This window comes from Lactuca virosa, chromosome 6 (assembly GCF_052849685.1).
Source record: "Lactuca virosa cultivar CGN04683 chromosome 6, Lactuca_virosa_CGN04683_v6, whole genome shotgun sequence".
Taxonomy (NCBI): Eukaryota; Viridiplantae; Streptophyta; class Magnoliopsida; order Asterales; family Asteraceae; genus Lactuca; species Lactuca virosa.
The window spans coordinates 88,105,764-88,119,682 of NC_136431.1; the positions used below are offsets into that span (position 1 = coordinate 88,105,764).

General features: G+C 36.6%; 1 non-coding gene across 1 annotated transcript; it reads right to left on the minus strand.

Moving 5' to 3' along the window:
* Window positions 1-7,643: 7,643 nt before the first annotated feature.
* LOC145123004 (small nucleolar RNA R71) lies at window positions 7,644-7,750 on the minus strand. Its single transcript, XR_013714885.1, has one exon. It is a non-coding gene; the product is annotated as a small nucleolar RNA R71 (small nucleolar RNA).
* Window positions 7,751-13,919: the final 6,169 nt, after the last annotated feature.

The window sequence follows — 13,919 nt, forward strand, 5'->3', positions numbered from 1 at the left end:
CTCAAGTACAAGTCATGTTTAGAATACCATCATTTTAGACAATGGTCCATCGTCAACCATCATTAGTTTCTTCATTTACCATGGATTTTAATTGGACACTAAGCCTTTACCAAACCTAAGTATATGCACAATTTCATGAGGAAAATTGTTTTCCAAATTATTATTCATTTAGTAAAAACAAAGTATCTTTCAAAATACCATTTTCTTGAATGCACATAGGCTTACATATAGTCATTTACAGAGCATATAAGCCATGCAAACTGTTGGATCTTGGTGGCAATTATAAATGAAAAAAACACAGTGGAAACAATAATTAATCTCCCACTAAGATTGAGCTGAGGATCATGGATCTTGTAACTGTAAGCAACAAAATAAATCATAGATGGAAAAACGATTTCACCTCTTAAAGCGTAGGAGACGAAGAAGGACCCGTAGGAAAATCATCTATCACAATTGCACCCTAAAGCTATAATCAAACTCTTATGGATACAATCCACGTGATCATCAGGGGAGAAAACACCAAAGGATTTTAACTGTCTATTTCTTTTTCTCGGTAGTAGTCAAAACCAAGGGTTTCACGACACTTAGAAAAACAAAATATAATGAATTACCTTTTTTATTATACACTCAACCAAACACTCATAACCACAACTAAGCGGGTTAAAACCTCTTGTTCACTGTCAAATTTAAAACCAAGAGAGAAAAAAATGTCACCCTTGTTGAGCCAATTTAGAGATATGATTTTACTCAACATAAGATAAAAACTTGTCCATTTGACTATGTTCATAATATTAGTTGTTTGAATTACTATATAATCAGAAAACTTATCTTATCCAAACAATTACATATCAACCCCATTTTAATTACTAATTAATTCATTCAATTGTCTTACGATAAATTAACAAACTAGTCCATCATAAAGGTGTTCTCGCTATTTACAGATTGAATTGTGATTTGTGTGTAACCTAAGAGGCTTATGCATTTTAATATTTTTACTAACTTGTTGTACTTGTAGACATATATCCAAAGTAAACATCATTAATATATTTAATTCATAAAAATCATTTGTAGTTGTATAAGGTACATGTATTCAGTAGTTACTCACAAGTGTTGTAACCAATAACCACCAAGCTCGTCCAAATGTAAGGATGATAAAGAAGTGTCACCAATAAAGTAGCCTCCAAGCAATACTTATAGGGAAATCTTCGGAAAAGTCCTAATATTTCACCATAATTTACGAAAAAATCTCAAACTAAAATTGGTTTATGAAAAAGTCCCGATTACCGGAAAAAATGACGATTTAACCCTTTTTTTCCGGTTTATCGGTTTCAATACTTACTCGGTTTCATTAAAGTCTCATTATTTTACCATGATTTTCATTAAAGTCCCATTATTTTACCATAATTTGGGACTTATTCGTAAATTATGGTAAAATAATGAGACTTTATTAAAATCGGGTAAGTAATGAAACCGGTAAACGGGAAAATAGGGTCAAATCGTCGTTTTTACCGGTAATTGGGACTTTTTCGTAAACAAATTTTAGTTTGGGACTTTTTCGTAAATTATGGTAAAATATTGAGACTTTTTCGAAGATTTCCCATACTTATAAGCTATAAAACATAGAATTAACACTAATTAACTTTCATTAATTACCATTAAGCTCATACACTTAGTCAGCTCTTTTAAACCTTTAAACCTTCATAATATGACTTTATATGATCAATAGAACCATCCAAATGGTTCCTTAAAGCGCTAAGATTAAACTACTAAGTCTTTATGGTTTGGAGACAAGATATTATACGACTCGTGTGTGACAACACGATACTTTTTCAGTCAACAAAAGTCAATTCCGTTAAATAAAATTTCGAATTTCATTTATTTCGTTAAGTATTTGTGGTGGGAAAACAATCTAAAATTCAAATATTAGAGGTTATATAAGTTTCGGAACCAAAAAAACACTCGAAAGATCCCGTTTTCCTTCGAAAAATTCAGCAAAACTCGTCCAGCCCAGTGTTTACGGCCGCAAACTCGTTTATGGCTGTAAACCCACCTCCGACCATAAACCCAACCGGTATATATATTTTTCCCGGAGAGATTCCTCATTTTTCATCTTTTTCACCCAAAAACTATCTCAAATCTCTCCCAAAAACCTCCCAAGAACATTCATATCATCAAGATCGAATCTTCAAATCTCCAAGTTTTTCACCAAGAACATCTTCAAATCTTCAAAGGCCGAAAACAGTTCACGGCCATAAACCATTCACGGCCGCAAACCCCCATTTTTCCACTTCAATCGAGTCTCGGATACCGTTAATCCCGCGTACACCAACTCAAGGGTCATCTTCCAATCTCGTTGTCCAGTACGTACACATAAACCACGGTGAGTTCATACCCCCATATTTTCAAGCTTTTTCAATGTTTTCAGAGGGAGAATACAAGTTAAAACACAAGTAATCTTGTGTTTAAAAATATAATTTTGTTTATTATATTATCTTACCATTCGCATGCATTTGACATGAAACTTACTAAACACGGCAAACATGGTGACCACTAGACTTACGAACAAATTACAAAAACACGTTAGGACTTAACTATATACAAGCATAGATTTTAACACGGAAACAAACTCATAAACTAGTTTAAGTATAGTTTATGGAACAATTACATTATCAATGCACGAAAAGTAGATACAATGCGAAGAAACATATAAACTATAATAGGTATAGTTTATGGATCTTACAAACAATCATTTAAATTCAAAGGATTCATTTTATTCTACACATAATCGTCAGTATAGCATTTTATGAATGAGCATCTTCGCGTACTTATTTAAGTACTAACAAAAGTCCTGAGATTATAACCAGAGTCTCCTAGGGGAGAACATGAGTTTGTGTATAGATCTATACAGGACTGAAAATCCCGCACCACAACTGTTAGCTACAGTTAGGCCGACAGGCTTGGGTGACAAAGTCATTTCGATTCCGACGCCTGAAGAACGTCGTTCAGGCAATTCAATGGTCAAGTATGGTTATAACAACTCATAAATTTGGTACTAAATAATACGATTAATGTATGAATGGTAAACAACTTCACTTAGTTTTATTATAAATAAAACTACAACAATGTATAAAAAGTACAACAAGGTATCTTTACAAACACCTGGTGTTACCAGGAAATTACAAATTACAGAGTCTTCATCCATATACATATGCATCATACTATTTTGAGATACAAAAAAATCTTTACAGAAAATATAGGATTTTCCAAGACAAACATGAGTATTTTACAAACAATCGGGTTATCATTCAACTAATGAACATTCTTTGTCAATTCTATAATTCCTTAGTTTATGCATGTATGAAGAATATCTGATAGACCGTAGAATGTGTTGTTACCGCCTCATTTCCTATTCCTTGTTTGATTGTGGGCTTAGGGAAGATCCACACAATCAACTGTCTATTCGATATTGGTTTATACATAGCTAGTATGAACTAAATGGTCATAGAAGGAACTGGTATTATTATACTCTTACTAAGAAAATATCGGATTTTCTTGAGGAACACTTTCAACAGATTTAAAAGGACAAATACAGTTAACTCTGTAAGTACCTAGTGAATACGACAGGGTTATATACATGAGGATCCGACAACCAGTGGGATGTGTGGCATCCGCCTCATTTCCTGTTCCTTGTTTGGTTGTGGGCTTGGGGGAGAACCACACAATCGATTGTTTGTTCGATCTGGATTGTGTATGACTTGTATAAACTAAGTACTCGTAGAGGGAACTGGAACGAATCATTTTACTTATCATTCATCACATCAGAAAGTATAGGATTTTCTGTAGAAACACATCATGTTTTACAAAGAACAAAGAACCTGTTTTCTAAAACAAAACGCTTATGAACTCACCAGCTTAAATGTTGATACTCTTTCAAAACTACTTGTATTCTTAGGACACTAGTAGACAGGTACACACACCTGTTTCTAGAAGATGGAGCATAGTAGCTTCGAGTCTTTACTTGTTATTTACTTTTGGATTTAGTTATGTATGATTCGAATGAAATGTAAACATTATACTATTAATACAATGGTTGTTGTTGCTTTGATTACTATTTTTCAATTATTGTGATACTGTACATGACGTCCTCCGCCCCCCGAATGTTTCCGTCATTCCGGTTTGGGGGTGTCACAACGTGTGAATAGAAACTCACACCAGAAAGACCAAAAACAATAATGTACTTTGTTAAATCTAGTTTTAACGCTCCACACACCATTTTTAATAGTTTTTAATAATTAAGATACTTTTTAAACTTAATTTCACATGTTCTAATGCTTTCATATTATTATTAACAACATCGGATCATGGATCAAAATGATCATTTCAAAAATTCTATTTTCAGACTGTAAACTTGTATATAATGACTAGTTTGAGTTTTCATCCATGTTTTGCATTAATGATGATATGAGTAATTTTCTAAACATATTAAGAACTTAATAACATGATCAAAAGCCAAAAAAAATGAATCCATGGGTGTTTTACCCATTTTTACACATGAATTTCCATTTATACCGGTAAAGCTCATTTTCAAGTCTCGTTTGAGACATATGTTGTAATTAGATTTTGACTAGTTTGTTGTTTCAAAATAAAACTAGTTTCTACAATGATCCAAGCTTCATTGATGATTCTAAACCCATAACATATTAATCTAATTTAGTGGGTTTGAAATCAATTCAAAGCATAAATCAAGACAAAACTCAAGTAAAGCTTTAAGAAATTCCTTTTTCACTTGATTGGAGGTTTTAATCTTCATGATTTATAAGAAATGCATGAAGATGCAATAGAGTCGATGATGAACTTGAGAGTTCGAAGGTGGTCAATACATCATAAATGATGAAAAGGGGTAAGTGTTCTAAAAAGTTTTCTGGTCTATGTACACCTCGATCTTTCTCCACCGGCGTTGAGTGAAGTTTTAGTGGTGTTCCGTTTAAGCTATCAGTCATGCAATCTAGATCAGATCTAAAGCTATTAGATTATGTACTTCTCCGGTTATATATTTCATTCCATTCGAGCATTTTTTTGGCGAGCATTGGGTGAGTTTCCAGTGGGGAGGTGGATCTATGGTGATTAGTCTGAGAGAGAGTTTTTGGGTGTTTTTATAAATTTTAGTTTTTTAACAAAAGAAAAGTAAACAAGACTGGAGGGGTGGGAGGCATTAGTCAAGAGAGAGAAAGATAGATAGAGATTATTTCAAGTTTATCGATGACTAAATTCATACAAAAGAAAAAAAAAACTTATAGTGGACCTGGTGCATGTTGAAAAAAAATTTAGACTTTATCCATAGTTTCAACAAAAAATACATATGATATTGCCATATTTATACATATTTTTAGGCGATAATTATTTACATTTTTACTAATAGTTTGGTTATTTGCATAGAATAATGGTACTTATAAGCTAAAATTATATTTTGCAGCCAAATAGAAGCATTTTCGAAGATAGGGACTGAAATTGACAAAACATGGAACTTTGGAGGCTTGAAGGAAAAAAGAATGGAAAATTCAGCAATTGACGTACTCACGACGTGAATAGTTCAGGATTCACGACGTGACTGGAGAATTCTAGAAGATATGCATCCGGGTGGAAGAATCCTTGTTGAACACGAAATTGTCATATTCACGACGTGATGCTTATCGACTCACGACGTGAATCCGGCAAATCCAGAAAATATATGAACTCTTGGTCATTACGAATTGAAAACCTTTTTGGCTGATAGAAAGAAGACTTGGAGATGAATTTTAGAGGAGAAAAAGTTCTGGAATAGAGTTCACACCAAAGGAAGAGAGAGTACATAATTCATTCGATTGTTTGGTACTTTGACATGTTTATTACTTTGAATATGACTTATACTTGTTTGATTGCTGCTATGAGTAGCTAAATCCAGCTACTCCTGTTTAGCTAGATGAAGCTTGTGACATATGGTTTAGTTTAATTTATCATGGATTGTTAGTTGGTAAATTGCTTGTGTTCGATTTGTTACTACCTAGCATGTTAATAATTGTTTTTTTAGTTGCTTGAACTCATGTTCTGTGTAGTTAGTGAACATTAAACTGCACGAACTTGTTAACCTAGTGAATTAGTGAACACTAAATTGCTAGAGCTAGGATCAACCAAAATCTTAGATAGTAATTGAAGTTAATAAATTTAGCTGTGCTAGAGAACATAAATTATGACCATAATTGTGTTTGTATAATAAATCTTACATAGCATACCCATAATCTATAACTGGTTCTGTGTTTGATTGTGTGTGACCATGCATAGTTTTACATGAATTAGTCAAATATTAGTAAATTTGGACTTAAATTTCTAATAGTATAATATTTGGTGACCAACTTGATAATCCATAATTGTTAACTAACCATAAGGCAGAAGTGGATTCGAACTAAACAGGAGTGTTTTTAGTAATTGATTGAATTTGAGTAAAGTTCGTCTGATCTTGTAAAATCAGATAAAACCATTTTAAGCTGTTAATAATTAGGCTAATTTAGTAGTAAGTAGATTAATTAGTTACACCGTTCCCTGCGATCGACACCCGACTTACCCAACTATTCTATAATTCGACTAGGTACACTGCCTAGGTGCATTTTAGTTAGTTAAGTTAGTTAGGTTATAAATTATAAAATTAGTGGGTACTTTTGTGCACATCAAGTTTTTGGCGCCGTTGCCGGGGAACGGCTTAGTAATTACTGATTTATTTTCTTTAAATTAATCGATCCTTTTTGTGGGGTAAAACCTGCAAAGAGTTAATTTTTTTCAGTTTCAATTTTTTCTGCAGTACAGAACTCACGACGTGAGCTTTACAGGCTCACGAAGTGAATCCTGTAATCCTCGTTTTCTTGTTTTTTTGTTTTTCTTTCTTAGTTCAGTTTTACGTTTTTTTGTTTATCTTGCAGAAGTACATGACCAGAGGGTCCAACACACCTTTGGTGCCACCTCTTGAAGATCCAGAGTCTGCCCTTCACAAAAAGAAAGAAAAAAACGCCAAAGAAGATCACACACGAAAGAAGACACCCTTACAAGAACTCAAGTCAGTGTTCTCAAAGAAGTCGGGGAAGAAAACGGGAGAGTCAAGTTCATCTTCAAAGGACAAGAGCAAAGTTGAGAGCATCGATCAAATACCGATCCCAAACGAATCCGAATACGAATCTGAGACCGAGTTTGGACTATATACGAGCGAAACAGAAGACGAGCCAAGAAACGAGATGGCAAACATTGAAGAAATGTCCATGGGAGCTTATAAGAAGCGAATTCGAGACGATGTTGGTCCCGGTTTAGTACAACCTGCGATTCCTGCCACTGTCACATTCGAGTTGAAGGGACATATCCTCACTGCACTTAAAGATGTACCGTTTTATGGGAAGGATCATGAGGATGCATTTAAGCATCTAGATGAGATCAACGACATTGCTGACTACTTTAATGTCCCGAATGTCAATAGAGATACCGTCTTACTAAGGATGCTACTAGTCACTTTCAAAGGATCTGCAAAAGACTGGTTGAAAGCACTTCCTCCTTGTACAATCACTACTTGGGCTCAAATGCGTGAGCAATTTCTAGATCAGTTTTGCCCACCATCCAAGATAGCTAAACTCAAGAAGGCAATAGCCAACTTTGAGCAACAACCGGGGGAGTCATTATACGAAGCTTGGGAGAGCTACAAGGGGTTGTTAAGAAATTGTCCTCAACATGATCTAAATGTTCAACAAGAGATGTCTATTTTCTACGATGGGGTAAATGTTATGACAAGACAACTGCTTGAATCTCAAGGGCCATTAACAAAGAAGAATCCAAGGGAGGTCAAGGAGTTAGTTGAAGAATTCGCAAGACACTCTCGTGAGTACCACAACCCAAGACAAGATGGAGCAAAAGGTAGTGGGGTTGCACATTCTGAAGAAATGGCTGCTATGATGGCTATGCTAAATACTATGGACCGGAGATTAGCCCAAATAGACCAATCAATTCACGCAATTAAAGTTGGGTGTGAACGATGTAATGGACCACACTTGACTAAAGATTGCAACTTGGAAGAGTATGGGAACAAAAGGGCTCAAGTTTGCTACTCGAGTGGGGATAAATACGATGAAGATTGGAGAAAACCAAAGAAAGAGTGGCTGCCATATGAGGAATACAAGAAGCAAAAGGAAGAGAAATTTAAGCAGACAGGCCGAGGCTTCTATCAAAAAGAGCAACCACCAGCCGAAAACAAAGCAAACTTGGAAAATATTTTGACCTGATTTATGGAAGCATCCGAGAAAAGGCATGATGATACCGATGCAGTGCTAAAGGAACACATGAATATGATGAAAGAACAGCACAAAATGATGATTGACCAGCAAGCTTCATTAAGAAATCATCTAGCATCGATCCATAATCTCGAAGTCCAAATTGGTCAACTCACTACTTTGGTGAACAACAAATTATCCTCACAACTTCCCGAAAAGAATGCTCAATCCCATGTTATGATGATTGAGACTGAAGATGAGGCAATCTCTGAGTTCCTAGAAGCATTAGAAGTGGAGAAAAAGCAACCCGAACCAGAACCGGAGAAGTATAAGATCGAAAATCAAAATTCTGCTGAAATAGCGAGCTCACGACGTGAGCCGTCTATGCTCACGTCGTGGGCATGGTCTGAACAAAAAACTTCAAAGTCCGTTGAGGCTTATCATCCGCCTTTACCGTTTCCTTCCCGAGCTGACCTTAGTCCACTGGAAAGAGAGCATTTGGAGTTCATTAAGCACGTGAGGGGTATCCCGATTAATACTCCTTTTGTCGAGTCGTTATCCAAAATTCCCGAATATGAAAAGTTTTTACAAGACTTGTTAGACACTCGTCAGCAACTAAAGAAGAATTCTAAGGTGATTCTAAGTGAACAAAGCTCAAAAGCTGTATTGGGAGAGATACCTAAGAAGATGGGGGATCCTGGACGCCTCACTCTTCCATGTGAGTTTGGGAATAATATGAAGATTTATGCTTTAGCCGATTCTGGGGCTAGCATAAATTTGATGCCTTATTCGTTTTATCAGAAGTTGAATATTCAGAAGTTGAAGGCTACAAAAATGACTATTCACATGGCAAATCGTTCAGTGACACAACCCTGGGGCATTGTGGAAGATATTCTCGTAAAAATTGTAAAATTCGTTTTTCCAATAGACTTTGTGGTTTTGGATATGAAAGAAGATCCTGATGTTCCGATTATTCTTGGTCGCCCGTTACTTAATACTCCTCGAGCCTTGGTTGATATACGAGAATCCAATCTCACCTTGAGAGTTGGAGATGAGAAGGAAATTTTTGGAATAGAAGATGGTTTCAAGGGGAGTGATGTTCAAGAAGAGGTATACAATATTGATGAAGAAAGTGAACTTGAAGAATTAGAGAAGCTCATGGAAGAAGAAATCAAAACGATTCGACAAGTTAAACGAACAAAACCGAAGAAAAGGCTAAGCCCAATGGTTCCACTCCCCATGTTTCTGATCCAAAAGAGGCAGTTTGCTTTTACTGCAACCAAAAGGGGCATTGGAAGAGATCATGCCCACAGTATCTGCAAGATATCAAGGATGGCAAAGTGAAGCCATCTTCGGCAGGTATTTACACTATTTCTGCTAATAACTCATTATCTTCTCGTTCATGGGTCCTTGATACAGGATGTGGTTTTCATATCTGTTCTGATTTGCAGGGTCTAAAGGAAAGTGAGGAGATAGAGCGAGGAAGGATAAACCTGATCATGGGAAACAGAAAGTCTTCACCAGTAACCAAGATCGGAGTTTATCAGCTTCTGCTTAGTAATGATGTTAGATTAGATTTAATAAATTGTTGCTATTCGTCTGAGATGACGAGAAACATTATTTCATTTCATGCATTGTTCAGACAAGGTTTTACATATTCTTTTAATGATTTGAATGGTTCAATTTCTGTTTATAAGAATGGTGTTTTTATGTTTGAAGCTTTGCCTTGTAATGGTGTGTATGAAACAGTGACTTGTGTTGATAGCCTAGGAAATAGTGTACTTAATATTGACTTGTCTAATAGTGTAGACAAGGCATGCTTGTGGCATTGTCGTCTTGGACACATTAACAAGAAACGCATAGCCCAACTCCAAAAGGATGGAGTGTTGGAATCATTTGACCTAAAATCAAATGATATGTGTGAATCTTGTCTTTTGGGAAAGATGACAAAATCACCATTCACAGGGTCTTGTGAAAGAGGTGAAGGTCTGTTGGATCTCATACACACGGATGTGTGTGGGCCCTTCAGATCAACTACAAGAGATGCTAATCGATTCTATGTGACTTTCACTGACGATTATAGCAGATATGGATATATCTACTTGATCAAGCATAAGTCAGAAACTTTTGAAAAGTTCAAAGAGTTTAAGCATGAAGTCGAAAATCAATTGGGCAGAAAGATAAAGATACTTAGATCCGATAGAGGCGGGGAGTATCTTAGTATCGAGTTTAACGACTATCTGAAAGAATGTGGGATAGTCTCACAATTGACTCCTCCTAGGACACCACAGTTAAATGGTGTAGCTGAGAGGCGCAATCGAACCTTGTTAGACATGGTTCGTTCTATGATGAGTCGGGCTTCGCTTCCTATTCACTTATGGGGGTATGCCTTAGAGACAGCCGCCCACATCCTCAATCTTGTCCCTACAAAGAAGGTTGCCAAAACACCTCACGAAATGTGGACATGGAAAGTTCCCTCGTTAGCACATATTAAAGTCTGGGGTTGTGAAGCTTTCGTAAGACGAGAGACTCACGACAAGCTAGCAGCTAGAAGTGAGAAATGTGTTTTCATTGGTTACCCAAAGCAGTCTTTTGGATATTTGTTCTACAGGCCTAGTGAGAACGTGGTCTTTGTAGCACGAAGAGGAGTCTTTCTTGAAAGAGAGCTCATATTCAAAGAGGACAGTGGGAGCACTATTGACCTTGAAGAAATTCAAGAGTCAGCCAATGAAGGAACCTTAGATGACACTAGCATTCAACCAGAGGAAACAGTTCCTGTTGAACCAATTGATAACTCATTACCTCTTAGAAGATCCACTAGGGTGAGTGTGCCACCTGAGTTGTATGGTTTTCATATTACTTCAGATGGTGACACATTCATAAGTGACAGAACACTGGTAAACTTAGATGAACCAGTCACTTATAAGGAAGCAATGGCAGGCCCAGAGGCTTCCAAGTGGAAAGAGGCAATAGACAGCGAGATTAAGTCCATGTATGACAACCAAGTTTGGAATTTGGTTGATAGTGCACCAGGTCGCAAGACAGTTGGGTGCAAATGGATCTTCAAGAAGAAGACAGACATGGATGGGAATGTGCACACATTCAAAGCTCGACTGGTTGCAAAAGGTTTCACTCAAACCCCAGGGGTTGACTATGATGAGACCTTCTCACCAGTAGCTAAGATTAAATCTATTAGGATATTGCTCGCCATAGCTGCCTTCCATGATTATGAAATCTGGCAGATGGATGTCAAAACTGCTTTCCTTAATGGGAAGTTGGCTGAAGATGTTTACATGAGTCAGCCAGAGGGTTTTGTTGATGCAAAGTTCCCCAATAGAGTGTGCAAGCTTGAGAAATCCATTTATGGATTGAAACAAGCATCTCGCAGTTGGAATCTTTGCTTCCATGAGAAAGTCAAAGAGTTTGGTTTCTCTAGAAGTGAAGATGAGTTTTGTGTGTATATCAAGGCTAGTGGGAGTATAGTAACTTTTCTGGTGTTATATGTCGATGACATATTACTCATTGGTAACGATGTTCCAACCTTGAAAGAAGTTAAGTCTTGGCTTGGAAAGTGTTTTGCCATGAAAGACCTTGGAGAAGCTGCCTATATTCTTGGGATTAGAATATTGAGAGATAGAAAGAAGAGACTAATTGGACTTAGTCAGAGCACATACTTGGATAAGGTACTAAAGAGGTTTAGTATGGAAAACTCCAAGAAGGGAGAGCTACCTATCCAGAGCAATACCAAATTGAGTAAGACTCAATGCCCGAGTACAGATGTTGAAATAGATGACATGAGTCGTGTACCTTATGCTTCCGCTGTCGGATCGATCTTGTACGCTATGACATGTACTCGCCCTGATGTGGCATTTGCTTTGAGCATGGTCAGTCGCTATCAGGGAAACCCAGGTAGAGCTCATTGGGTAGCAGTTAAGAACATACTCAAGTATTTGCGAAGGACAAAGGACTGGGTCCTTGTGCTTGGTGGCAGTGATACTTTGAGAGTAGATGGTTACAGTGATGCCAGCTTTCAGACGGATAGAGATAACTTCCGTTCTCAGTCAGGCTGGGTGTTTTTACTGAATGGAGGAGCAGTTACTTGGAAGAGTTCCAAGCAAAATACGGTGGCTGATTCTACTTGTGAATCAGAGTACATAGCAGCAAGTGAAGCGTCGAAAGAAGCAGCTTGGTTGAGGAACTTCATCGGGGATCTCGGAGTTGTTCCAACCATCCAGGAGCCTATGGAACTGTTCTGCGATAATGAAGGAGCGGTTGCCTTGACAAAGGAACCAAGAGATCATGGTAAGACCAGACATATCGACAGAAAGTACCATTTCATCAGACATAGAGTAGAAGAAGGCCATCTTATAGTAAAGAGGGTGTCATCTGAAGATAACCCAGCAGATCCTCTCACAAAGGGTCTGAGTAGGGCTAAGCATATTCAGCATGCTCGGAGCATAGGACTGAAAGATGATATTAGTTTTAGTAGTTAGATTAGTTTTTGAAACTTGTAACAAAGTAAATGTAATTGACTTTTGGTGATTAAACAATAAAGTATTATTTATAAGTTTGGCTACTACCTTTTGTCAATTGTTTATTATTGTGTTTCATTTTTGCATGTTTTACTTCCTGAATAATGAGATTATTCAAACTCCACAGTCGCTCGTACTCTTGGAAGTAAGTAGTGAATTAAGACTGTCATGAATTGGATTGCAGATTGTCTAAGGATAGACATGGCAATAGAATTGCTGCAATGTTCATGAGTACTCAGAAATTGAGATTTGAGTGTTGGATAAAACCTCGCTCAGAGTATTACTTCATGGAATTCATCACGAGTAATACTCAGACGATAATATCTTATAATCTTGAAACGAAGATATATGAGTTGTAATTTACAAGTCGGTTGTGCATTGGTGATACGAAAACGCATCAGTAACTTGGTGTTATAAAACGTATTGTCATGCATAATTTGATGAGTAAAAGATACAAGCATATGAGTCAACGTTTATTCGTTCCTTTTGCCCTAACAGGAAAAGCGATATCTGTGGGCCCCTCGATGATTTGGTGTTGACTTATGTGCTGGGCCCAGCCAGGACTAAATTGATGTGTTCGATTAGAAGTCCTACATCATCACAAATCAGGAATCGGGAAACATAGATTCTGGACAAACAGATTGATTACATTCCATGTCTTTTGTCTGGGGATATCAAGCAGAACGAAGGGTTATATGAACACTTATTTTAGGACACGTAACTGACTGGGTCAGAGTTCGGCAGCAGCTTTTTGGAAGCTACAATTTGCTGGTCAAATTTAGAAGGCATACTAGCAATTATAGTTACAGACTTATCCAAGTGGGAGACTGTTGGATTAGGTGTCTAAGCTCATAACTATAATTGGTATGTACTTGAATTGATAGCAGCACAGTCCTTTTGGGTTGCCCTCAACCTAGCAACTGGACAAGGAAATTATGAAAGGAGAGATATTAATTTATAAGATTAATAAATTAATATATATATAATTGATTTATTAATATGTTAATGGATTAATATATTAATTAGAAATCATTATGTTTAATTAATTGTTAGCCAGAAATTAATCAGAATTGATTTTGGGGTTAAAAGAATTAATTATAAAGTGCAG